The 27,867-nt window shown below is 39.4% G+C and overlaps 1 protein-coding gene across 4 annotated transcripts in view; it reads left to right on the top strand.

Moving 5' to 3' along the window:
* Nucleotides 1-27,867, top strand: part of MGAT4B (alpha-1,3-mannosyl-glycoprotein 4-beta-N-acetylglucosaminyltransferase B) — a 1,742,611-nt gene that overhangs the window by 736,664 nt on the left and 978,080 nt on the right. The gene's annotated exons all lie outside the window — the stretch shown is intronic.

The following is a 27,867-nucleotide window of genomic DNA, read 5'->3' as shown; positions in this document are numbered from 1 at the left end:
TACAGGATATGTACCCAAGGAATGGCGTACAGCAACAGTGGTCCCTCTCCACAAAGGTGGTGCCTCAATGGATCCGGGAAACTATCGTCCCATAAGCCTGACTAGCTTGGTCTGCAAAGCTATGGAAAGGATCATCATGGACCTCATAAATAAAGATATTTGGGACCTACAGACACTGGATCCTACCCAGTTCGGCTTTGTTAAGGGCAGATCCTGCCTCTTAAACCTGGTTTGATTTCTTTGAAACAGTCACCAAGGCCAGTGACTAGGGGAAGGTGGTCCACACAGCCTACCTGGACCTCGCAAAAGCCTTCGATACAATACCCCACTTGGGCATTATAAATAAGCTCACCAGCTTAAATATAAACCCCTATGTCACTAGATGGGTTGCAAACTGGCTCAAGGACAGAACCCACATGGTTAGAATTGCTGGAGCCATGTCAGACTCCAAACCAGTTACAAGTGGTGTCCCACAAGGCTCAGTCCTGGGACCTCTCTTGTTCGGTATATATTTCTCGGAGGTACAGGCCAACACGGAAGGACTGTGGCTGACCAAGTTCGCAGATGACTGCAAACTGGGCACCATAATAGACTCTCCAGCTGACACAAGCATCCTCCAAAAGGGCCTCATAGAAACAGACAACTGGTGCCAGAGCCATGGCCTCAAGCTAAATGCCAAAAAGTGTATAGTCATCCCCTTTGGCAAAAACAAAGTGCCCACAAATTACCACATAGGTGGTAATCCATTAAGTACAGAAGTAATTAGGGACCTGCTGACCCAAGTTGATCGCAATCTCTCATTTGACAACCACGTGGCCAAAGTGGTTAGAAAAACATTTTATATAGCCCACCTAATCATGAAGGGATTCGCATCTAGATCAGGGGAGGTCATCGCGCCTCTTTACTCATCCCTCATCAGGCCCATAATTGCGTACAATGCCCCTTTTGGGATATACCTTACCAGACACCTGCAGCAACTGGAAAGACCCCAAAAGTACCTCACCAAGAGGATCAAAGGGCTCAAACAGATGCCATATGCTGCCCAGTTAAAGAAACTCCAGCTCTACTCAGTGGCATACCACCTGCTCAGAGGCGATATGTGCCTGACTTATAAAGCCATGTCCAACCCGGAATTAATGGACATGCTGCACCTCAGAAAATCCAAATCCCATCGAGCTACGCACTCGAGAGACTTGAACCTCAGCACTGAAATAAATAGGACATGCTGGAGGGACAGATTCATAGCCCAGAGGCTCCATTCACTCTGGAATAAAATCCCAGTCCAGGTTAGGCAGAGTCCCTCATTGACTCTCTTCAAGAGGAATCTCGATGAGTGGACGGGAGATCGTAGGTTTACCCCAGGTATCACTTCTGTGTCACTGTTAGACAGAGGCACAGTATACTAACCTCGAAAAAGGGCATAGCAAAATTAATTTAAAATGGGTGGCGAAAGCCAAACGCACTCTGGCTAGGCTTATAAATGCCCTAGGGCAGACAGCCTAGTATGAACCTATGAACTAGTTGAGTCAGCCCACCAAATTTGTTACATTTACCTTCAGAACATCTACCACTCCAGAAACCAACATTATCCTAAGAGACTTCAAAGACAAACATTCTACAATTATTTCACAAAATCTCTAAACGTAGCCTTGTATGCCCAACAATGGACCTGGAATATGTAGCCACCTAGCCAGGGCTCAACATTCTTATTTAGAGGAATGCATTGACAGAGCAGTCCCCAACACAACTCAATACTGCAATAAGTTTAACAAATCATCTTTGTGGTCAGTAGATCTTAATCTGCACAACAGAAGGAAGAAACTGCTTAAATTACCTTATATGGTCAGGGAACAGAATAGAGAAAACCTCACAAAGAATCTGAAGTTCGCTATTAAGACCAAAAAAGCATGCTTTGAACTTATCCTTAATTTCAGAAACTAGGCTAATTACATGTCCTCCTTTAGTTATGTTAGAAAATTAAGGAATAATGCACATCACTGTTCTACGCTTCTCTATAATGGTGCTTCCTACTCCAATCCAGAAGACATTGCTAACATACTAGCAAACACGTTTGTTGACAACTTCTTCCCAGGAACTATCATCCTCACTCCAAATATCCCAAAGTCAAAGGATTATCTTTCTTGAAGCACTCTCAAAGACCAAAAGCAACTTCTTTCATGGGTCCAAACAATACACAGCAGGCTGGCTAATAAATATGTTCAAGCAAGCACTCACTGATCCTCCCCTTAAGGTGTTTAGCCTAAGCCTATCTACAGGTTATAGCACTAAATCTTGGTGTACTGCAGTTGGTGATAACACTGCATAATGCAGGCCAACCAATGACCCTGGAAACTACTGACCTATTACCCTTAAGTCTTATCTGTAAAGCCATAGATCCCATTACCACTGAACTCATTAACCATGACATTAAAAATTTGATCAGGCTCAACCCACAGCAATTTAGCTTTAAGGCCAGGTCATGCCTGCTTAAAAAAAGTGTATTGGCCATGTTTGGAAGCACCTTTGTTTTACAATTAATTTCTTTTCCTGTTGCATCCCTCATGATAAGGCTGCAAGCGATTTTGAAAAAAGTAAAGATTACAGTGTGCCGTTTGTCTTTTTATTTACGTTGTTTACTCAGTTTTTCAGTGTAACCACACCCACACTATGATGTCTTGGGCGGGTACTGATTTACAAACGTTTGTAAAACATTATGCGTAATTAAAAGGCATTTGCCTCTTTAGAGGACCTGCACCTTATTTACATTATAGTTTTACTACTACATCATCAGGCATTAATTTTCAAATGAAGGTGTTCCACCTGCAAGAACTAGTTGAGAACTTGCCCTTACATGAAGTATTTCTGATGCATTTAACATACAGCTGTTTATACATTAATTTAGATAAGTGAGGTATTGTGGGTTCAGTCTTTCATAACGTTATGGCAAGCAGCTCTGCCAAACATTTTCATGGGGTTGTCATTACCAACAAAACAAAATCAAATACAAATACACTTTTTTCCTTCAAAAACTATACAAATTTGGCACTGTATATGGCACGGAGGTTATATCCAACTCAAATATTGTTAATTAACGTTTGCTTTAAAACATGGCCAATACAATTTAATCTTGTGAGCTTCTTTGAAAAGGTCACATGGTTAGTGGACAGTGATTACACTGTCCATGCCTCCTACTTGAATTTGACCAAGGCGTTTTGACATCATAATAAAAAATTAAATTGATGATCACTATGTACAAAGGATGGTTAGAAAATCCTATATCACAATTGTGAAAAGCAACTGTTTTAAAGCCAAGGGAGTTATTCTTTCCCTTTGAATTGCTCCGGTTAGATGCATCATAAAATGCAATGCACCCTTTAGCATGCATCGCACTAGATATTATCAAAACATTCAAAAAAAATTCAGAGGTTCATAAAGAAAAAGAGTCACCAGCCTCAGAAATGTCAGCTATCAGGAAAGGCTGGAAACCTCGTCTCTGTACTCTGTTATATATGATCTCGAGTGCAGACTTGCCTTTGGCTTACCACATTCTCAGCGATACTATCCATGACCTCCGGCTTACCACATTCTCAGCGATACTATCCATGACCTCCGGCTTACCACATTCTCAGCGATACTATCCATGACCTCCTTTTTCTTGGTAAGTCAAAAAGCAGCCAATACTAGAAAGAGTTCTCAATCTACATCAGGTAATAAACTAAAAGGAGGGATAGGTTCTTCAGCCAGCACCTCCCTCCCCTTGCTCTGGAATATGCATAGCAGGCAGCGTGATTCTTTGGAGACCTTCAAACATAGCTTAGATAATTGGATAGGTACCCTAAATTTCACTCAAGAACTTACAAGCCTTGCCAAGTAATTGGCAAGACATGCATGGCCACTGGTCAAAGAGCCTTGTATTTCTTATGATTCTTATGAGGCAAGTACAGTCCATCACTGGGTGTATTTACACATTTAATTTGTTTTTCTGAAGTAACCATGTTACCTTTTTAAAAGAAAATAAAGAAATGTTACAAAAATGAAATTTTGTTTTTCTGACCTTGCCAAAGTTAGAGCAGAATGCTAGCTGTGTTTTTCCATTTATCATAGGCAGGTCTTTCTGTGACAATAACTATAGTTTATCACCGCTAAATTATGCAACCAAATAGCCCTGTTGAGAACTACTTTTAGAAACCGTACATAATAGCTGATAAAACCTATTCAGCAAAACACATTTTTTAAAAAATGCAGTGCATTAATAACTCAGCCACTAAAATGCATAGCAAGATTGAGCATCTCCACAATAACACCACAGCAGACAGTTGTGCTGTGAACATGTCCTTCCACTTTGAGCTGTATTCACTGCAACTTTGCTGTATGCAATTCACAATACAGGCCCTCATCTTTTTTGTGCATTCTGTTTCAAAAGTCCTAAACATGCTGCTTGTATTAAAAAAATGTTTTGTATGTTTAATAGCAGAACACAATAAGCCTGTGTAGGCCATCCCTTTTTACTCCATTCAACACTCTTCCAACCTACAATTCTACAATCCCTCTGATCCTTTTAACGGCCATTTCATTACTTCCTCTGGGAATCTGTGGATTCCCTTTACCCACAGGTAGCCCATTCCATGGGTCTACAACTGTCTCGATGAAGTACTTGTCACAAAAGCACTGAGAAAAAACAAGGAGCACAAAAATATGTGAAGGAAAATGTACGCGGGTAACAGGGACATCTGCTCCTGTTACAGTCACAGTTACTGCATTATCATAAACGCTAGGATGGTCACATGTACAGAGTTTACCTTTTTACTAAGTTTTAGTCTCAGAAATGTAACAGACTTGTCATATTTAACAGAGTACAGAAAAACTTTTCAGTGTAAGGATTACTTGTAGTCACCGCTGCCAACCAGCAACAAACATGCCACGGCTCACCTTAAAAAAGGTACCTTTTTGGCAGTAACCTGGGGAGAAAAGATACAAATTATGGCAATAATCATCATGATCCAGTACAACTAAAAGGCAGTTATAGTCAAATTCTTGTTTATACAATAACAGTAAGAAGGCATCAATATTTTTATATTGATGTATTTATTAAATTACAGCTAAAACAGTGACACAGATACACACATTAATAAAAACATACTAACTTTTTCATGCAGTACACGTTTTCTTTTTAAACAATCACATTCCAGCAGTAAATTGTTCAACTCTTTCCTTCCTTTAAACCTCACGCCTCCTCCTGAACCTTTTTTCTGCATGTATTGTTCCCACAAATTCCATTTACTTGTGTGTAATTCGCCATTTAAGGGCTCCACCTCCATTTCATACATCTCCTGCAATATTCAGTACTTAAATTCCAGTTGGTTTAGATTTTGATTTCCATTTTCTAGTATTCAGCAGACATTAGCATTAAACTTAGTAAGGCCTTGCTATCTCTAAGTGATTCAGAACCTATACCCTGCACAAAAGAATAAGCTCCTTGGTTACAATGACTTGTCAGACATGTTGAGGAATCAAAACTCTGAAGGGAACTTTTAAAATTTGTCAGCTCATTGCATTCCCAGTACACATGTTCTCGATTACCTCTCTTCCCCATCACACCTCCAGCATTGCTATCTACCCGAGAAATGATTATCTGAAGTAAATTTGGATATTAAAATATCTATGCAAATACTTGAAGCAGAATTCTTAAAACTTCTAGACTCTGTTGCATAATTTGGAATCATACTGATGTCTTTCATTGACCATTGGTTCCTAGGGTTGTACCAGGCTATGGACCACCAGGTCTTTACAAGCTAAGCCATGTAACCCAGCCCAGGTTTGTTAAGAGTACACTGGACACCTACATGGTGGGGGTATGTTAGCTTGGGATAGTTAACTGTCCAGAGACACGGGGGTCAGAACAGGCTGAATTTACAATTTTCCATCCAATGGTCAAGGTTTAACTTGAAAAGGATCAGGGATGAACTCCGCTTCATGTGGATAAGGAGCCTGTTTCGTAGTATGGGGGATCTTTCACGAAACACTGATCTCTCTCCAGCATGTTTTATTTAGGTCACTGGCAAAGTCCAGACCCTTGGATCTTCTGTTCCTGGTGCTGTTTGTTTCGTGAATGTGCAAGAGGTCCATAAGAGTTTGGTCTGAGGATGCCTAACATGACAGGCAAGGATCAACTTTCAGTAAGCTGTAGGAGCCTGAGTAAAGACACAGGGCCTTAAGGTGATCTGTGTAGGACAGGGTATTCTTTGGTTATTTGCCTTTCCAGTCTCTTTTCCCAATCTTTTCTAACCTTCACTGATTGGCCCTTACAGTTATCATGCATATGCCTTACTTATTATCCCTTTCTAAAAGCTGCTTCTGTTCTAGACTCAACCATACATGCTCTTTCATTCAGCACTCAAATCATTACTCTTTGCCTACATTCTATCATCTGTCTCTGGTATGGAAGGCAATCTCTAACCTGCAGTCCAAATTTCTACTTCAATTAATCCCACTCAACATTCCCTCTCTAGGTATTTGCTCCAAATAACTGGAGAAAATTAAAGGAGCCAAGGTAATTCCAGCCCCTACTTGCCTATTTTCTGTGCACTTACTTGCAGTCATCCCTGTTGGTATAATCTTCTCTCGCAATTCCTGTGTTGGCTTAATTCTAAAAATACTTTATGCTACTAAATGAATATAGTGGTATGGTTATTCTCTAAGGAAATGCATCCAAAATCCAACTCTACCCATTCCTTAAACTCCCCCCGCCCCAACCCACATAGGTTCATAGGTTGGTACTAGGCTATCGGCCCTAGGGCCTATACAAGCCTAGCCATAACAATTCCTTGACTATTGTCATCATCATCCCCTTCCACTTGACTTGCAACATTCTGCTTGCATTATGTAAGCCTTAACTGCATACTTCTAAAATATTCCTTCAAATCAATCCTAAGCTACTTTATTCTGCAGGAAGAATCACCTTATCCCACTTAACTCCATCTCTATTAAATTACCTTCCGCAAATTCTGTTCTGGTTGATAAAAATATACCTGACCTGTATATAAAATTAAAGAAACTAAAAATATTTTGCATGCTTGTATCTTGCTAACTACACCATAATCAATAACTTCCAGTTTCTCAGTGTTTGTATTATCTTTTTAGTCTCTTCCCACATACCCTTAGGTGCCATAACAGGATCCTTTTTAACAAACACCTAAATATTTCCTCTCATCATATGCCTATACATATAGGTGTTGCTGAACTAATTCATATGTGTGGATGTACTTCACTGCTACAGCCTTTGTTTTATACAAGAAAACAGTTAAAGTATCCAAGACATTTTTATGAGAGGTTTGGACAAAAGAGCTCATCCACATATTTTCATATTTTTTGGCACCATGACTGGAGCGCTTAAATGATAGTAGGTGTAAGGTAATTGAGAGCCTGAAAGATAGGAGAAGAGTTTTCAGAAAATTAGATACTAGATACATTATGTGAGAGTTAATGGAAGTGGGGTTGAAATACAGTTTGCTAGTACAAGGATAAGTATTAAAGGAGGATGGCTAAGAGTAGAAAGGAGTGATAGGGGCAAGTGAACAATTTAAATGATGAAATTTAATATTTTTGCTGTTGATAAGGTACAAATTAACAAGTACAATTTGTTTACTGTTAGTTTGGTAGCCTTTTCAATTTTGTATAAAAATATTTAATGTTATATTCAGGTCTGATTTTCAACAGTATTGATTTCCATAGTTCCACTAATGGAGTATCTGGAATCACTTGAGCGAATAAAGGATTTGCTGTGGTTAATAGGAATTTAGGTTATGCAGAAAGAAATAAAGTCAGGTTAGCGAACTTCAAGAAATGCAGTAAAGTAGAAAGAGGTTTTAATACAGCTAGAAAGACGCGTCAGAAGGATGTAAATGTGAGAGCGAGCAAGATCTACCCAGTCTGGAAATCTCCTCCTGGGAGAAAGGACAGGAAAAAGTAAATACTTCAGTTAGTGAGACAGCAGGGAAAAGATACACAAACATGTGGTAGCAGGAAAGACAGATATCGCAGCAAACATGCGTGAACACAATTTAGGAGACGTCTTAACTAGCATGAAGTACAAAGAAGTTACTAATGAATGCTTTTTTTCTTCTTCAGAGAACATCCTGCATTGTACAGGACTTTGTTACACAACCCTACTCTCTAAATGTTGTACCTCATAGATCACACAATACTAAATTCTTTATTTTATTGTAAGCCAATACATTAAAGGCAGTCCAGAAAACTGCTGATCTCTTGAAAAGCAGCAATAACGAACCATGCAATAGCCACATGTAATATGTGCAATTTGTTTAATTCATGTAGAGGGTAGTACTTCGATTACTGCTGTACAGAAGTGACCTAAACTATTAATAAACAGGACAGCTTATGGAGCTGCACAGTCCTCAGTGGTTGTGCATTCATTGAGTTAGGATATATATGTAAACAGGTGTGGGGGACAACAAACGGGGATGTGGGTGGTATGCCTCCCTGTAGGACCACTGTTTTGACATATGCTGCCAAACTACCTTCTCATCAGCAAAGCAGCATTTCCACTCTGGACTTTTATTTGAAATGGCACACTTCATGGAACTACTTACTACTATGGACACAAGCACTTGCGGAGCTAGTATATTTCTATAATGCGGTACGAGGACTAAATCCCTCACATGGAGGTGCAGATGGCTTGCTGTTCTCCAAAAATGCTGCCTTCACAGCAGTAAAGTTGCTTGTTAATTTCATTAATGTGTGATCTGTTCTGCAACTGTCAGTAGGTACATTTGTAGCAGGGATTTGTGACTAGGAGGCTATATTGCAGGACACATCGTAGCAGCTGATTATATTTTCATGAGAAGTCAGGGTGATGTAAATGTATGAGTAATGGCCACACAGCACCTTATTAATTTACTGTGTTCACTGAAACAGTGGTCACAGTGCTGGTAGTTTGTGAAACAGGTATACAATACGTTGGTTATGACAACTGGAAATGGGTTGCACTTGCATGACATTCTAACATGAATCGTCTAACATACATGTGTGTGTAATATATACATACATTCACACACAGATATCACAGACATACCATATACGTGTGCGTGTATGTGTGAGTGTGTGTATATAAATATATATAGCATACACGCACACATACATACATATACATGTGTGTGTATGTGTATATAAACATGTGTTATGCTCATGCATATATATCTGTACAGGTGTATATCAGTCAGCAATCAGTATATCATCACTGGTCAACTGCACGCCGAGGCGAGTCTCACAAACCACTGAAAACATAAGTCACTACACATTTAGTCAAAAATATTTCTGATTCAAAAGTGATCACACTAGCCACAAATACAAACAACCACACCAACACAAGCATAAGAACACAACACACAATAAATCTGCTTTTGCTGTTATATTTTCATTCTTCCAATCACATCACAACACCAGCTTTACTAATATAAAATAACATTATACCTCTATAATCAATAAAGTAACAAACAGCAAACTCACATACCACATCAGAAAACACTACACTACATAGGGATCTAACATATTTAACTAAAAAATACTGCATTAACAGGTCAACCAACTGCATTGCACCTATACAAATACATTATGGGCATGGCCTGCAGTCATCCTTGATCAGTACACTGAGTAAACAAACGTACAGAAAATAAGTGTGTGCGTGTGTTACACACATGCGTGCGCACACATGTATCTATGTTTTAGTAAAACTATTTGATCCATTAGAGATGGACGATGATGTAGCATTACATTTTGTAAAGCACAGGAGCTTTAGAGCTGACACTTAATTTGTTGTGCATTCTTGACCGAGCTCCAGATCAGACTCCAACCTGCACATCCATCCATGCAATCCTGCGTCTCATCTAAAGTTTTTGCACATTAAACTACAAGAGCAAACCATTAAAATAAAACACATCATTCAAGCATTAGTGGCACTAAATAAGTTGGGTCTGCAATCCAAGACTGACCAGTATATACATGCCAGCATTTATGTCCAGTCAGATTTTCCGGCTTCTGCTACTGCTGATGCCAAATCAGAAGCACACTTAAGGAAAAGTACTTCATCCAAAATGGACAAAGAACAAAACAGCATTGGTCTGAGCTTTTTTAATATAATCTCCAAAATGCACTGCAGCATACTAGATCTGCAAATGTAACCTTGTTCTAAAGTCAATTACTGACTACCTGGGGTGTGACTTACTTCATATGAAATGTCACTATTCAAGCAGTATGCAAAACTAACCTGAAAATACCTACACTTTGCTTTCAGGACACATTAAGCCACAAGTTTTAAAACTGGTACAGCACACCATTAAAGCCAGGGTCAGAACTACACATTTCACCTTTTCATGCAAATTGGTTATCAAGACACCCTATTTTCCTACTTGTGTTTATTTGCAGTTTCTTTTCCTGTGAGACAGGTCAATAAAGGCTGTAAGTCATACATTAAATTTTAAGAGTTATTTACAGAGTTCTACTTTTGCTGCTGAGCACACGATTACTATTTCTGACGGCACATGTACACGTTACTACTCAATGCATAAATCAACATACATTCAACACGTATAACATGTATAATAGCTACTTGTAAGCATCTATTATGCACAGTATTTTTACTTGTGTGTCACACCTGAAATCATCTAACGGCGATACCTTTTAACCTTAACTGGAAGAACAGATGTTCTCCACTTTCTTCATTTACTGTTTTTGGTATTCAATAGAATTGTTTTTTTTCTAAGCCTGAAAATGGCTTTTTAACCATGACTCATGTGGAAACTCTAAATGGATGTCAGTACCTACTCTGCTGCCTAGCAGCGCACTAGGTACCTCCCTTCAGCAGAGCATTTATCACTTAAAGTGGCCAGCTAGTGTTAAAGGATCTAGCTAACTCTGGGATAAACACAGCGGTTTCCTTCCATTTGTCGACACTATGTACATATTAGCGATTCTCCTGCCCTGAAGAGTCTTAGGAGCTCTACATGCTTTACAGGCTTACCGGAACTGTTGAGGTTATTACTTGTGTTCATTTCTCCACATTTTACTCCATAAAGTGCTCAAGCACAACAATGTTGTAGGAGCTTCATTGCATATAAGCAGTTATTGGTTAATTGCCCTTGAGGCCAGCTGTGTTCCATTAGGCCAGGTGTATTTCAGGTAATGAGCCATTAGCTCTTTCCCGGTAAATGGCAATTACCACAAGTAGCCTTTCTAGTACCTTAATTATGTAGAGTATTAGGAGCTACACTGCTAACACCTGGGTATCAGTCCCTTATGTTGGCTATATTAAACCCCCAGGCTAGCTGCATAGCTGCTCTGAGAACTGCTAGTCACATAGGGAATGTTTATTGCTAACTTTAGTTTTACTGCTTCTGATTAGAATGAACATTTCCCTTGTTCAATAATTCTTTTTCTATTGTTGCTACCAAGAAAATGGAAATGTATTGTTACTACCTTTATACATTGTCTCAGTGAATATCTTGTGTAACTTGACCACACTAGCCTAGCTTGTGCTATTATTTTTCTCTCCCCTACTTTGTCTCTTCCTCCTTAAGTTTCCATGCTCTTCTTGTGCTTCTAACACTAGCTTATAGGAACCTAAGGACCCTCTCCAAATACCAGCGGGCTCACCTCTTAGCCTTAACCTCCCTGCATCCCCACTGAAGAATACAAGAAAGTATGTTTGCTGTCTAACTACTGCCAGTTATTTCTCTACCACTGTACCATTACTATAGGTGCCAAAGCACTTCTGAGCCAGGACAGCCAGCAGCCTCTACCCCCCCCCCTTTAGTGCCCAACACTTACTTCCCCCTCTACTGTCTACGCGCAACTCCCCATCCTAGCTCTCACTCTTCCCCTGTCTTTATACAGCTACCTCCCTCACATAGCTACCTGCAATTACATACCTGTCCACTAAGTGGCACCCTTCTCCCAATCTCATCTCACTTTTATCCTCCTGTGTCTATATTACTTACCTTATTTTCTGTAGTCCCAGACCTGTTTTTAGCTCCTCCAACTACACCCTATACAATACTATCTACTACTACCATTTCTAGGTTCTCTCACTACGGTTCATATCCACTTTTGACTTATCAAACTTACCTTCTGTAGCCTGTACTGCTGATTGTTTCATCTGCAGCTGCTTCTTTACCTGCTTCTACTCGCTCCGTTCACCCTGCGGGCTCACTCCGCTCCCCTCCCTACCCCAAATTCCCACCCACCACCCCGGGGCCCTACACTTATACTTACTAGCCACACCCCTTCCTCCCCCCAGTACTCTAGGTAAAGATTTTATTTGCTCATCTACTTCCACTCCTTCCTTCTCAAACCTCTCCCCTTAATCTCCTCCCACACCCCTCATCCACACCTACTATACTTCCATACCTACAAGCAACACAATTACTAACTCACCCATTTAAATGGATAAACTGCACTCTACACCTTATTTCCAACTACTTTTCAGGCTTATACTACTTCCACCTCTCTCTTTTGCCTTCATACTCTCCTCCTATGAAACTCCATTACTTCCATACTTTCACCACCCTAATAAACAAACCAGCTCCCTATATCTACACATCCTCTTTAACCATGCCAACATAACTACTCCCAGTTACCTACTAGCAAAATATCACAGAATACACCACATTAGATATAACAACCTCAATCCCAGGAGATCCCTACTCACTAATAGCAAACTCTCTAGTCCATACTATCTCAAACAACTCCACTTATTAAATGATGGAGACATTCACCCAAATCCAGGCCCAATAACAAACCCCCAATCACTCTCCCCAACCCCAACCAATCCACTAATTTTTCCATCACTAGACAATCTAATTCACTCCTTGTAGCTCATCTTAATATTCGAAGCATTAACAATAAAATAGCTCAACTCCATGCCCTCAGAGGTCTACTCCTTCGACATTCTTTGATTAACAGAAACCTGGCTAAAACCTGCAACCAAAGACAATGAAGTCATACCACCAGGGTATAATATTCTAAGACTCGACCGTGTAGCCATAAAGGGTGGGGGGTGCTATTCTATTTAAATCAGGATTATAATTAACCAGTTATTACACTAAACCACCACCTAATACCAATGCAGAAATTCTCATATCCAAACTTGAACTTAATGCCAAAGCCATCTATAATATTTGTATCTATCTACCCCCTGGTAACAACAATATCACCATGGAAATATTCTATGCTGGTTATCTCAACACCTGCCCCAAGAAGCTATAATCCTTGGTGATATAAACATTGATTGGAATTACTGTAGCAGCAGCCACCCTACCACCCACATTAACCTTTATGGTTTTTCCCAAACCATCACCTCCCCCACCAAGATAAACAAACACAACAAGAAAGAAAGCACATTAGACTGGATTCTGATAAACAAACATCCCCAAATATATGAATTTGGAACCCTTCCTGATGACATAAATGACCACTCACTTACCTATATCATCAGGCATAAATCCTATTCTCCCATTCCTACCACTATCAGGAATATCAAATCCAAAAAGAACTTCAACCCTGATCTCTTCCAAAAAAAACTTAGAGCATGCAACTGGTCTCCCTTAAATAACCTCCCTCTAAAAGTAGCAGTTCAATACTTTAATTCAAACTTCTTAGCCATCCTTGATCACCATGCACCAACCCGTACAATTAGAATCAAGACCAAATCCGCCCCATGGCTTTCGAAAGAAACCAAAGATAAAATCCATCTCAGAAATAAATACTGGGCTAAATGGAGAATGACCACAAATCCTGTTGACCAACAAAATTTCAGAGAGCTAAGAAATAACACTAAGAAAACTATACTATCAGATAAAAGAAACTACTACCTTCAATTTCAGAAAGCTAACCATAATAAACCCAGAAAGGTTCTGGGCGAGCATCAACCAATTTCTACATCCAGGTCAATCCAGTACACCAAACCCACAAAACACTGACCATGAAAATCCTATGTATACTGCCAATGCCTTCAATTCCTTTTTAGTGACGCTATCCAAACACTAGCCAGTCAGTTATCATCTAGTAATTTTACTTTACCTACAACAAAATTTCGCCCCCACCATTTCTTCTCCAACCAGTCCCAACAACCCATATTCTTGTCCTAATCCAAAAATTGAAACCATGCTCTCCTTCAGCAGACCAACTGCCTGCTGAATACCTACAGAAATCTGCCAAATCAATTGCTTACCCAATCTCCATTTTTATCAATAGAACTATTAGTGAAGGCCACATACCTAGTATCTGGAAAGTCTCCCATATCCCCCTACACAAAGGTGGCAACTCAACCGAATTCTCCATCGCCCCATAGCTCTTCTTTCTCCTTTGGCAAAGATCATGGAGAAATGCATACATAGGCAATTGCTAGACCACCTAATCCACAATAACTTGCTCTCTAGCTGTCAACATGGTTTCAGACCTTCCCATAGCACTACCACTGCCCTTCTTTCCTTTACAGATTGTATTAACAAAAACGTAACTGCAATTTGCTCTCTGCAGCACTATTTATCGATCCGTCCAAAGCATTCAATATGGTAAATCATCAAATTCTGATAGATATCCTCAAATCCCAGTCACTCTCTATCAAATGGTTCCAATCCTACTTAGATAAAAAGACAACAGGCAGTACTTTGGCACAACACTATCTACCCACCTACCAGTTAACCTTGGTGTACCTCAGGGGTCCATATTAGGACCTCTCCTTTTCTATATATTTATTAATGACCTTCATCCAGCAATTCCCCATGCTACCTGCATATGATACACAGATGAAGCCACAACCACCTCTGAACTTCACTCCCTTACCCAAAAAGTATTTAAGACTGCTGAACAATGATTCACTCAGTCTTCCTTTTTCTTTGTATTCATTTTTGTCATCCTTTTTAACAATATAGGACCTTCTACGCTCTGTATCTCATTACTTCCTTCCCTCTCTTACTTATTTGTAAAAAAAAAATGTTAAGTCATTATTACTACTACTGATCATTAAGCTGCCTCTTACATTGTGCACTGTACTGGATACGGCATCAGCTTGTATACCTCCTTTTTTCCTTGCCATTAAGTTATGTACTTTAATGCAAAAAGGAGGCATACATGCTAGTTCAATGTGCAAGTAAAGAATTTACCTACATGTTATTTTGAACCTGCAGTTTACATTGTATTGATGTCTGCCCTCTTCAAATGATTTAACCTGATTGGTGAGTGTACATATTACTGTAATTTTTTTTTTCTTCTTCTTATATTTGTTTGCAATTTTTATGTTATTCAGATGTCTTGAGTTTATTCCGGGCCTCTACTGAAAATGGACATATATCCAGTTAGACTAGCCTGGTCAACAAATGTAAAATTAAAAAAAAAATTAAAGAAATTTATATTTTATTGGCATTTGACTACCAGGAAAGTTCAACTGGGTAGAAGCCCATTTTCAGCAGAGGCCCAGGATGAAAAAGCTCCGAATCATTACAAACCATTTTAAGAACAATAATTTTACAATCTTCAAAAATAAAAAAAAAATGCACAGTTTAATTAATAACAAATTAGACAAAATATCCTGCATTTATAAGTAAATTATATCTGCTCTTCATTTCATGAATAACTGTAAAATGTCAAATGACCTAGAGTGTTCAACTTGCATCCATCCAAGAAAAGCCAGTACAACAGCAGTAACTCCTGTTCAGTAGCATGACAGCCTTATACCGAACTGTATTTGCTTTGTGCATGTGTTGTAGCTACAAATGATCCAGGGATCAGCCCACTTATGAAGCAAATGTAACAGCATACCTTACACACTGCAGCATTTCATAATTGCAGCAAAATATGCTTAGAAGTCTCAAACACTGGAAACAATTATAATTGTACAATGCTTAACAGACTATAACATTTATTTCTATATGAACAGGACCCTGTCTCAACAATTCAATGGGCAAAAATCAAAACACAAGCCTACAAGTGTCTGCTAAAGAGCTACACCCTGGCAAAACCAGGCATATGTCATGTAAACCAGGTCGTATCCTAGCTGGCTTTTCCACAGTGCTGGCAAACCAACTCCTCCCCACCAATCCTGAAGTGTAGTTTAGTATACATGACAGGTTGTTACAGAGCCATGGCAACACCTTTCACATTCCTGTTACTTGCCACATCTTCTGAAAGCTTTCTTAATGTGGTAATGTAGCATTCTATTTGTCAGCAAGAGCCAGATCCAGCACTGGGGTACCTAGGCAGCCACCTATGATCCTCTGGCTGGGGGGGGGGGCACATAAAACTTGCATTTCTTTAAGGATGCACACAGAGCACATCATTACTAACATCTGTGCATGTGTCTTTAGTACACTGCATGCACATTTACACACTGCAGCAAAGCAAACAAGATTTTTATGGAGTATGAAAGATGAGCATGGCTTTTACATTATAGAGAATAAGTCATTCTGGATGAAATGAACATGGAGAACAGAACATTCTGGATGAAATGAACAAACAGAGAATGGGTTTGTGTTTGTGTGTGTGTGTGTGTGTGTGTGTGTGTGTGTGTGTGTGTGTACGTGCACATGCAAGTACATATAACATGCCCCAGTTAGGGATGGCAGGTTGGTTAACTTATTCAGGCTCAAACCCTGTACCTTGATTACAGGACCCTAGAGCCTTAATCCACTACACCACCAACTACCAAACTGTCATCAGCAGATGAATTTTCAAGGACGGTTGAGTTTCTGTGCATTTGCAAAGAATTTTGAGTTTAAAGAGAACAGATGTTTACTGTTGATCATGCTAAGTCTTTTCAACGTGTAACTGTTTTGTTTAGCAAATGGCCATAATCCGTGTTTGCACTATAAATTTAGAAAGCAGTGTTAGTAGCACACAAGTATTATGCTTGTTTCTGATGCAGAAGGCTGTGGGTTCTACTCCCACACCATGCAGATGGAGTGCTGACACTGCACTGCCCTTTAAGTGGTGATGGGGTGCTGCTCTCTGGAGTGTTTCCCTTTTGATGAGATACCTAGTAACTATGAACTTATTGCCAGTTTGTCAGTCATTCCCTATTGCAATATTTCCAGCTTACCATTTTTTTATGGAACATGGGTAATTTATTCTTCAAGAGCAGCAGGCACTGAATTTGTACATGAAACACTGAAATGTAAAGTTGTTTGTCAGCAGTTTCTTTGTTAGATACAGATCTGCAATGTGGAATTATTCAAATGACATTGACTTCTGTAGAAATTGTGTATATTAACTTTTATTGGTAGATTGTAATAACAGAAGTTTGAGTGGCCTTTTGTGGTCAAATGTTCTGTAATGGGTAGTTTGGTCGTTACTGGTTCACACGGTTTATTTCATTAATGGAAAAATGTCCAAACCTAGAAATTTAAAGTGCACGCTAACAAGTTGGGCTGTATTATACAAGGAATATAGTTAATAAAATTAGGAAGGTGAATTAAAGACATGCATATACGCATGGTCCTAAAAATGTGTGCAAGGGGCCTATGGTTTGAAAACAGCCCAAAGATAAACAATCCACCACAGGCCAGATGTATTTTCTTTGAATGTGGGTTTCAATCCTGTTTCAATGAGCGTCAGTTTCAAGGACACAGAAGCTTATTATGTTCATGCTAAGTCTGTTCATTGTGAGACGGTATTGTTTTCTTTAGCAAATAGCCATCAGTGATTATGCTATAAAATCTGAAATAAGTTTTAAATATCTTTAATCGTTGTAGAAGTAAAGAAAATAGTATGCACACTGACCGGTCTAAACCGTGTTTATGGTAACCAGGGAGAAACAGCCAAGTAATGGGACTCTGGAATGACTGACAGGGAGTGGGGCTCTGATCTATTATCCTGCCTAGGACCCCTTTTCACCATGACCCAGCTCTGCTGTCAGCACACATACCACCAATAAAGACCACTCTCCACTGAAGCAGGTTCTAAAAAAAGATCAACGGTTCGTCCCTCTTAGAAACTCCAAGGTCCATCAATGAAAACCTTAAGTAAAAAAAAAGTATGCAATAAATTCATATTCAGGTAACAACTCTGCAAGACACAAACTGCTCTCAGTATAGGTTTTCCCTGACACCAAACAACTTGCTCGCAGTGTGAGTGACTTAAGTGTATGGCCTATGTAAATAAGCTCACACCATGGACCAAATTCCAAAAGATTTGTTCTTATTGTAACTGGTCACTTACACTGAGAGCAAGATTTTTGGAATCTGGCCCCAGATCTTCTAGAAAGGATTCAGTAGTGAGGATTCAGATCAGTGTAGTACTAAATCAGTAAGGAAAGTTTCCAAAGGATAAAGAGTGTGTGCGTGTGTGTGTGTGTGTGTGTGTGTGTGTGTGTGTGTGTGTGTGTGTGTGTGTATTTGGGTGAGGGTGGTGCTGAACACTCAAAATATCCTGCAAACTCTGTGGTACTTGAAGAGAATAGATCCTATTAGAAATAATTTACAAGGGTCATGAGAATTTTGTGCTACTGTGGAAAAAGGTCCACAGGATTACACATAAGAGACAACCTACAAAGATTATGGTATCAGGGAACAAGAGAAACATCTTGTGCATCTGCATGGGACATAAATTTCATAAGACGGTGAAATCAGCCAATTGCTGATTATGAGGGAGGGCAGGAGGAACCACAGTCTTATTACTGCTCTAGTGGACAGGTGGAAGCACTGCTTTTAGCCGCAGGTTCTGCTTCAAAAATAAATATGCATCACTCATCATGCGTACTCAGTAAACTTACCTGTAAGTTTTACAACTGCATTAAGGAAGGTTTTCAAGCAATTTATACATTGCAATGTGCCTGATATGTAAGCACATAATTTTAATTGCAACTTCCCAAGTAATCCCCTTCCTGACTTTACCTCACCACATGTTCCTTTGCAGTGATCACCATTTCTGTGTATAGATCCTCCTCATATGCTCAGAAGTCCAACCTTTTGGCAACAATTACTTGGTGCTAGAAGATGCCAGACTCAGTGGGAAGAGCTGGGAGGCAGCAGTGTAGCTCTGTACAGTTTCTAAGCGCAGTCTGTAATTCAGAGTAAGAGTCATCTTCAGTAGTAATCACTGGTCTAAAAAGCTGCTGCATGCTGTGCACAGTAGAGTCACACCCCCCACCCCATTGTGCAAAGAAGTTAAACACACCCTCCCCAACCTAAGAGTGCAATATTTCTGCTAGGCAACTGGCTCCCACTGGGGTCATGCAGACCGCAGCAGATCATTTATCTCACCTCAGCAGTGTACAGCAAACATGTACTCACATCATTCTTTCCCTCCCAAATGACCCTTCTGATGACCAAGTCTCATTCCAGAATGAACGCGGCCAGCAGCACAGACAGGCATACCCTGTTTCTGTGTGTTACATTAATGTTTCATATACTTGCACATCAGAGAACATCACTGCATGATTTTTGTGTTTGTCACCTAACAAATACTGCAAAACACCCAGAAGGGGATCTCTACAACTTCTGAACCCACTAAAGTAGGAAAGCATGCATGTTCAATCACTGCCATCAGCTCTTAAGTCTCTGTACATCCCTATGGAACTAGGAGGCTTAGCTTCTGTTTCCATGTGAACACTCCAGTTCATATCCCCCAGTACCATCCTATGTGATGTAAATTGGTGAGGTGGGGAAATGGGGGTCTGATGTTACTTTTCTGAATTATCTATTTTCAGACAAAATGATTAAACTGCAGTTACAACTACTCTTGCTGCAAAGTAGTTTAGGTGGGTATTAGAGGTGGCATTGCCCATGAGTTAGATTAGGAGTTTGACATGCACTTGACAAGTGTTAGCACAAGTGCACATTAAAGTACATACAATACTCATCATGTTGCTTTTCTGTCAAATAACCCTTAGACTTTGAAACAAAGAACAAACAAGTGACTTCAACTATATACAAATTATACAATCGAGTAAGAAAATGTATTGGTAGGCTAGTAGTATATAGTTGATAAGTGCTGAAGGAATAAAACAAATTACTTTCCACTGGTAGCACTAATGGTAAAAATGAACACAAAAGTTTCTAGATATAAGTTCTAAAATAGAGAAAAAGATTGACTAAACTACTCTAACAAAAAGTGAGGCAAACTGTTTCTACCAACAGATTGCTATTTTTGCATTATTTTTACAGCTACATTTACTACACTGTCTTTCTGATATACACATCTCAGTATCACAAGTATTTAAGGAGCTCTGATTGAAGCTGATGTTCTGTACACAAGTGCATGTCAATCACAGAAAGTTGAAATACTTATTCGTCATAAATAGATGCCAGCCTTTTTTCACTTCTCCCATGATCTGCATAATCTCAAAATATTCTAATACAATCTCAGTCCTTTTCAAAAAGATCTTAATTTTTTATGACATGGCTACTAGCCTAGTGTGACTAACCCAGTCAAAGGTTAAATAAGTAAATCACTTCAAAACAACTTTCTAAGCTCTTATATTATTTTTTCCCATATATCAATCATATTACACTTTCTAACTCACTGGGGAATTCTGTTTGACAGCACCCCCCAACATACTCATTTTGCATGGCAAATTCATGTGTTTCATGTAGAGCTACTAAATGCAAAACTCAAAACAAGGTAAAAAAGATGAAACCAAAGTAAACGCTATGAGGAAATTATTAAAGTAAAGGGCACTGAATATTAAATCATATTTTCTTCTGATATTTAGTTTTAATAGGCCTCTCAGGGTCCTACCAAACAATCTATTATAAGTATAGGCTGTTATGTTTCAGGGTCAAGATTCATAGTTTGTGAGGGCCTGTGGCACAGAGGGTATAAAGCTCTCACTGCACCCTAGATAACCCATGCTCAATTAGTGGCACAGGCACTGAAGAGGTCAGTGGTGGAGGAAAGGAGTGAGCAGCCAATGTCTACTCACCCATTCTGGGGTTAAAGGAGGTGACTAAGCTTCACTGCAATAACAGCATTAAGAGCCTGGCGGGCTCCATGATGCATAAGTGAGCTGCTTAGTCACCCTGCTGCAGTACAATTCTGTCTAAAGCTGAACCAGAACAAATCATTTCATAGGAATATAAATATATTTCCCTTTGTGCTGACTGTATGCCATTATATTATTCTTTAGAATTTGGCCGTGACCAGTGCCATTTAAAACAGTACTTTGCGCAAACCAACTGCTTTGAAGACTCCATTTTCGTGTTCATACATTGCTCTGTATAACTACCCCAAATGTGACACTGAGCAAAAGAAAAGGATGACAAAAGTGTACAAGGGACATAAAAACAATTCTCTCTCAAAATGCACTGTATTTTGAAAAAGCATGAATGTCAAAAGTAGACAAAGCTTGCTTTAAGGAAATCTAACAAACTGGAAAGTGAATCAGCATTATCTAGGGGGGGGGTTGATGCAGCATCTCTGTTTTCTGTACATTACAGCTCCAACAGCTTCTGTAAAGGACTGGTAAAGCAACAGAGGAAAATCATCCTCCTCCCATGATACAAAGGCAAGACACCCAATACCTCATCTCACATTCATAGCAAACTCTTCTAGTAACCAAATCACCTGCGTCAGAGTTGGAGTAAAACCCACTGTGCAACTGAGCCACTTTCATAACCAACATTCCGTGGGCACACCAACTGGAATTCTAGGACACTGCTACATCATTCCGTGGGCACACTGCTTCAACTGGAATTCTAGGTTACTTCTACATCATTCGGTGGACACTGCTTCAACTGGAGCTCTAGGATACTACTACATCATTTGGACACACTGCTTCAACTGGAATTCTAGGTTACTGCTACATGAAACTGCTATGAAATTAATTCTCAGAACAATGTTCTCAATGCACTCCGTTAATTTTCCCCAATGACGGTTATAAATGCATTTTACTTCAGTTTTTATCCTTTTTGTACGGTTGGATTCTTTAACATTAATATTCTTCATTATCTTCACAAATATAGTTAAATTTCTACTGCTTTATGAAAAGTAGTGCAAGACATGGTCAAAAACTAAGGATCTCTGCTGTTCTAAGTAAATTACTTAGAAGGCTAACATTTCTCATAAGGTATCACACATTCTTTATTATAATATATGGTTAGGATTATGGGATGGGGGAGCGGTTAGGTAAAGTGATGCTTTACAAAAATGGCACCTTTTAAACTAAAACATCTCTTGAACTATGGTTTTCTTTTAGGAGAAGCCAATAGTTTCACAGCAACAAATACATCTGTTTGTTACCAAGCATTTCCCCTTCTAAACAAAAGGCAAATAAATGCAAAAATACGTGTACATGGTTCTTTCATTCCTCACTTTCTTTAGTTTTGCAACCAAGGGATACACCTGATATCTATTACAGTCTCTCGAGATCTTAGAACAGACTCATCTACTTACATTTTCTCATAGTGGTCCTGTGATTTAACATGACCCATGTAGCCTTCAATTTTAGGTTATACTGTCATGGCCACTTCTCAAAATTAGTATTTTGTTAGTCTGTGAACTGCTCTTTAAGGAACGGGTCTTTTGTCCACAGTACTACAGAAGCAATTCTTTGTTTCATATTCTTTAACCCATAGCTTGGAGGTCAGGCAGTACTTGTGGTAAGAGTTTGTTTTTTTTTTTTTTTTTTTTTTTTTATTAAGTTAATCAGCAGTAATCCCCAGGCCCAGTCTGACTGTCCCATGAAAGACTGAATACATGTGCTGCCAAAATCCTGTGCACCTTTAGCAGCTCTGAAGCTCGAAGAATGAGAAGTGGTTGGGAAAACAAAGTGACCAGTTCTCTCCTCATTTCTTGAGTGGGATGGACATTGACAGTGGCCTTACTCAGCAAAGTTGTCGTGCAAACAAGTGTGTGTGGGACAGAGAAATTTTCATGTGTCAGTATCACTGAATGAGAGGCACAGCTAGGGCAGCAAGACAGGTGCTACCACCTTGGAGGCAAAATTTTAGGAGGGCCATCCATCATTCTGCCTTTTTTTTTTGTTTTTCAGTTGAAGAGTTATGAGTGGGGAAGGGAGTAATAACCATTATGTTGCTAGTGATTTTTTTTTAAATTGCTGCTGAATGGAAGAGAGAGCTGGAGGGGGGAGCATGGACTGAACTGTAATAATCTGATCACTTGGAACTAGTGATCAGGTTATTACAGGGAGTTTTCTTTTACTTTTCAGTTAAAGAGTTACATGTGTTGGGGTGCTGGCTTGTGGTATCGGCCCAGAGAACAGATTCAGCCAGCTATGCCTCTGCACTGAGCTCCAGGTGCCAGAAAATGCAGAGCTAATGAAATTATACATACTACCACTATGTCAGAGATCTACACCCAGCTCAACCCTGGTGAGGGGACTAAACTGGAATGAATTAATAGCTGGTACGAGACCAGATATCCTAAAATTTTGTGAATAGGAACAATAAATGCACTATATAGATTAATCACTGTTAAACTAGGAAGCACCTGCCACATTTCAGAATTAGGCATGAGACACTGCAGTTGATGAATATAGCCTGTTAGTCTCGTCTTTGGTCTGCTCCATACCACCATAACCTATAGATGGATTCAGTTCACGAGAATCCCTGTCACTAGCACCACTTCTCAAGCATCCTATGCAAATGTGTCCTAATAATCATAAAATACTACACTAGAACTTTGTTAGACAAAGTATCAACAGACTCGGTGTGATCAATTGTTGGCAGAATAAAATTCAAACAATATCATGTCTGGTTATCATGGGTTACAGTCTTTGTGAGGGATTATTTCAAGGCATTCTGTAAAAAAGAAAAAAATAGCATTATAAAACCCATAATTGTCCTCAAAGAACTCACATTTGTCCTAGAGAAGGTGCATGCTACAACCACATCAGGGACCCAGTGTCTCAAAACAAAGGTAGGCAATAAGGCAAATACTTCTGCTGATTCAAACACTGCTGGGTCACATAAGCATGATGGTGATAAAAGGACAACTCCCAAACTATTCAAATAAAGCCACTCACAGAAAGCCTAAATACTAGTTCAGTACACTAAAATCAGAAAATATTTCCGACAAATGCTTAGTAAACCTGAAATACATTAAATTACTTAGTTTCATGGAACACAAAAATTACTGTAATAACGGATACTTGATAATGCACTGTTTTTTTACAAGAACTTGTGAAACACCTCAAAAAGCTTGAAAAACCTTAAGATTCCCACATCAAAATGATTTCAGATCTCAGTATCCTTAGCTATTTTGTGACTAAAAGCCCTGTCCCTCTACTCAGCATGGTACAGACCCCAGAGGATTGCTCTTAGCTTTCCACGTGGTGAACACAGCACTTTTTGAACTCCTTCACCTAAATGAACCAGTGGTAAAGCGAACACCCATTTTAGTGACCTAAACCTGCACTGTCACATCGCCATCATCAGTGTGGCAGACAGCTGACCCAAATTGCATTCCATTTTTAGAATAGGCTACCCTTGCCTATCGGGTGAAGTATCTCACTAGCAACGTTTAAAACGTCTAGATAAATTTGTGATCACCCAGTTATCACATGGAACATGTGGAGAAAATCTACTTAATGGGATATATTCTTAGTCTCTCTCACAATACTGGTTGATGTAAAGAGCTTCTCAGTGGTCTCACTGGTCATAACCTTAGCAATAACTTATGAATCTATGAACCTATAGCTCTTACAAAATGGTTAAGAATCTCCAAAGGATCTGAAATATGGATTTGTAAAGAAAAACATTGTATGCACAAATATGTATGGGCACACATGTACTCTGTCATTATTTCACTTTGAACTTAAACCGTGCCAGGGGAGGACCAGATCTTAATCCTACCACTCATTTAGTGCAAAGAATAGAAGCTCCATCAGAATGGAACCCTGGTCTATCACTTGAAGCACGCGCGTGCAGACACACACAGACACACACACACACACACACACACACACACACACTGTATACTCAACCCAAGAACAATTCTGAAGACTCCACTTCAACAAAGGCAGCTGTCTGGAATGTGGGAACAACCCAAGCACTTAAAACACCCCCATAGGTAGAGTGAGAACATGCAGACTCTGTACAGAAGGAACTCCAACTAGACTGGAGAACCAAACTCGGTGGAATAGAAATGGTAGTGTCCATACCACTGCTGTCTTGTACATATTTATGTATATATATATGCACAAGTATTTCAGGCACAAGAATAATACTCGGACACTGCCAACATAGCAAAACAGATACTCCAGTAATAAGTGTCCAGGTTGTTCAATTCTGTGCATTAGCCACTCACTCAGTAGCCTTCTCATTCCTAAATAGTCTTCTACATAGGCTGGCTGAGGATTCTCTACTACTTTTTGATAAACCCAAACATTCCCAGAGGAAGTGGTCTCTAAATGCCCAATATACCTAATTAAGGTCTCCTCTTAAACATCTATACGAGACACTGTACAAGATCAGATATTTTAGTCTTTCATAGTAACTTAAATTTTCATGGATGCTCTTGGAATATTTATTCGTCCTTCTTTCCAGTTTTTATAAGGACTCTATACTGTCATTCCAGACTCAAGTTTGGGTCTAATGTAACTAACAATGACTTCATCATTTCTGATTTCCTAGACTTTATAAATCTTTTTATGCTACCTATACAAGACACTGTACAAGATCAGATATTTTAGTCTTTCATAGTTTTAGACCTTCACACAGCACTACCACTGCCTCCTTTCCTTTAATGATTGCATTAACAAGAAGGGTGGAGGGGTTGCTATTCTATTTAAATCTGGCTTACAGTTAACCACATACAACTGTAAACTACCTCTAGATTCCAATGCAGAAATTCTCATCTCCAAACTTTAACTTCATGCCAAATCCATCTATATTATCTGTACCTATCTACCTCCTGGTAATAACATTGCCACCATGGAAAATATCCTTTCCTGGCTATCCCAACGCCTGCCCCAAGAAACCATAATCCTGGGTGATATAAACATTGATTGGAACCGCTATTGTAGCAACCTCCCTACCACCCACATTAACCTATATGGTTTTTCACAAACCATTATGTCCCCCTTCAGGATAAATAAAGCTAACAAGAAAGAAACCATATTAGACTGGATCCTCATAAAAAAAACACCCTCATATTTATGATTCTGGAACCCTCCCTGATTATATAAGTGACCACTCACTGACCTACATAATCAGGCATAAAGCCAGTACTCCCATTCCAACCTCTATCAGAAATGTCAGATCCAAAAAGAACTTTAACCCTGAACTATTCCAAATGGAACTAAGAGCATGCGATTGGTCTCCCTTAAAACACCTCCCTTTAGAAGAAGCTGTTAAATACTTTAACTCTAACTTCCTTGCTATTCTTAACCACCATGCTCTAACCAGACTAAATTAGAATCCAAAGCAATTCAGCCCCATGGCTCTCAAAAGAAACCAAACACAAACTCCAAATCAGAAATAAACATTGGTCCAAATGGGGAATGACAAAATCCTGTAGACCAACAAACCTTTAGAGACAGTTAAAAAATGACACTAAGAAAGCTATACTCTCTGATAAAAGAAACTACTAGCTACAATTTCAACAAGCTAACCATAACAACCAACAAAAATTCTGGGCTAGCATTAACCAATTATTCCATCCAGGTCAATCATCTACAACATACCCTCAAAATATAGACCTCAAAGATCCCTTGCATGTAGCCAATACCTTTAATACCTTTTTTACTAATGCTATCCAAAGAGTAGCTAGTCAGCTATCACCTAATAGCTTTACTTCACCTTCCTATAACTCAACCACACACCCTCCTTTTCATTTCCAACCTGTCCCAACAACATGCATCCTAATGCTTATACAAAAATTAAAACCATGCTCTCAGTCAGCAGACCAACTACCTGCTGAGTATCTACAACTATCAGCCAAAGCTATTGCCTACCCCATTTCCATTATGATCAACAGAACTATTAGCGAAGGTCACATCCACAACATATGGAAAATATCCCATATTATCCCCCTTCATAAAGGTGGACACTCTACTGAACTCTCAAACTACTGCTCCATTGCCCTCCTTTCTCCTTTGGCAATGATCATAGAGAAATGCATCCATAGGCAATTACTCGACCACTTAATCCAAAATAACTTACTTTCCCGTTGTCAACATGGTTTCAGACCTTCAAACAGCACTACCACTGCCCTCCTTTCCTTTACTGATTGCATTAACAAAAGCCGCAACATTAATTATCTTTCCTCTGCACTATTTACTGACCTGTCTAAAGCATTTGACATGGTAAATCACCAGATTCTCACAAAAATACTCAAATCCCTGTCCTTAGATGCACTTTCCATAAAAAGGTTCCAGTCCTACCTAGATAAAAGACAACAGGCTGTACCATGGCACAATACTCAATCCCCCCTCCTGCCCGTTACCCTTGGTGTCCCTCAAGGCTACATCCTAGGACCTATCCTCTTCTTCATATTTATCAATGATCTCCATCTAGCCATCCCCCAGGCCACATGCTTACAATATGCTGATGACTCCACACTGATATGCTCAGCCACATCCACCTCTGAACTTCACTCTCTTACCCAGAAGGTATTTAACACAGCTGAACAATGGCTCACACAGCGTTGCCTTCTCTTAAACCCCAATAAAACTAAACTCCTCTTCTTCAATCCTGCTCACAAGTCCTCTCCTTTTAATTTCTCAGTTACATCCACCAATGGAACCATAATATCACCAGACCCAACCACCAAACTACTTAGCATCACCATAGACAATAATCTGAACTTTGACACCCATGTCAACAATGCTATAAAAACTGTCAACAAAAAACTTGACTCTCTCTATGGGATTAAACCCTTCCTTTCACCTACAGCCAAAAC

The sequence above is a fragment of the Protopterus annectens genome, chromosome 4.part0, assembly GCF_019279795.1.
Source record: "Protopterus annectens isolate FY-2018-M chromosome 4.part0, PAN1.0, whole genome shotgun sequence".
NCBI lineage: Eukaryota > Metazoa > Chordata > Ceratodontiformes > Protopteridae > Protopterus > Protopterus annectens.
This window is presented reverse-complemented; position numbering and strand designations above follow the sequence as displayed.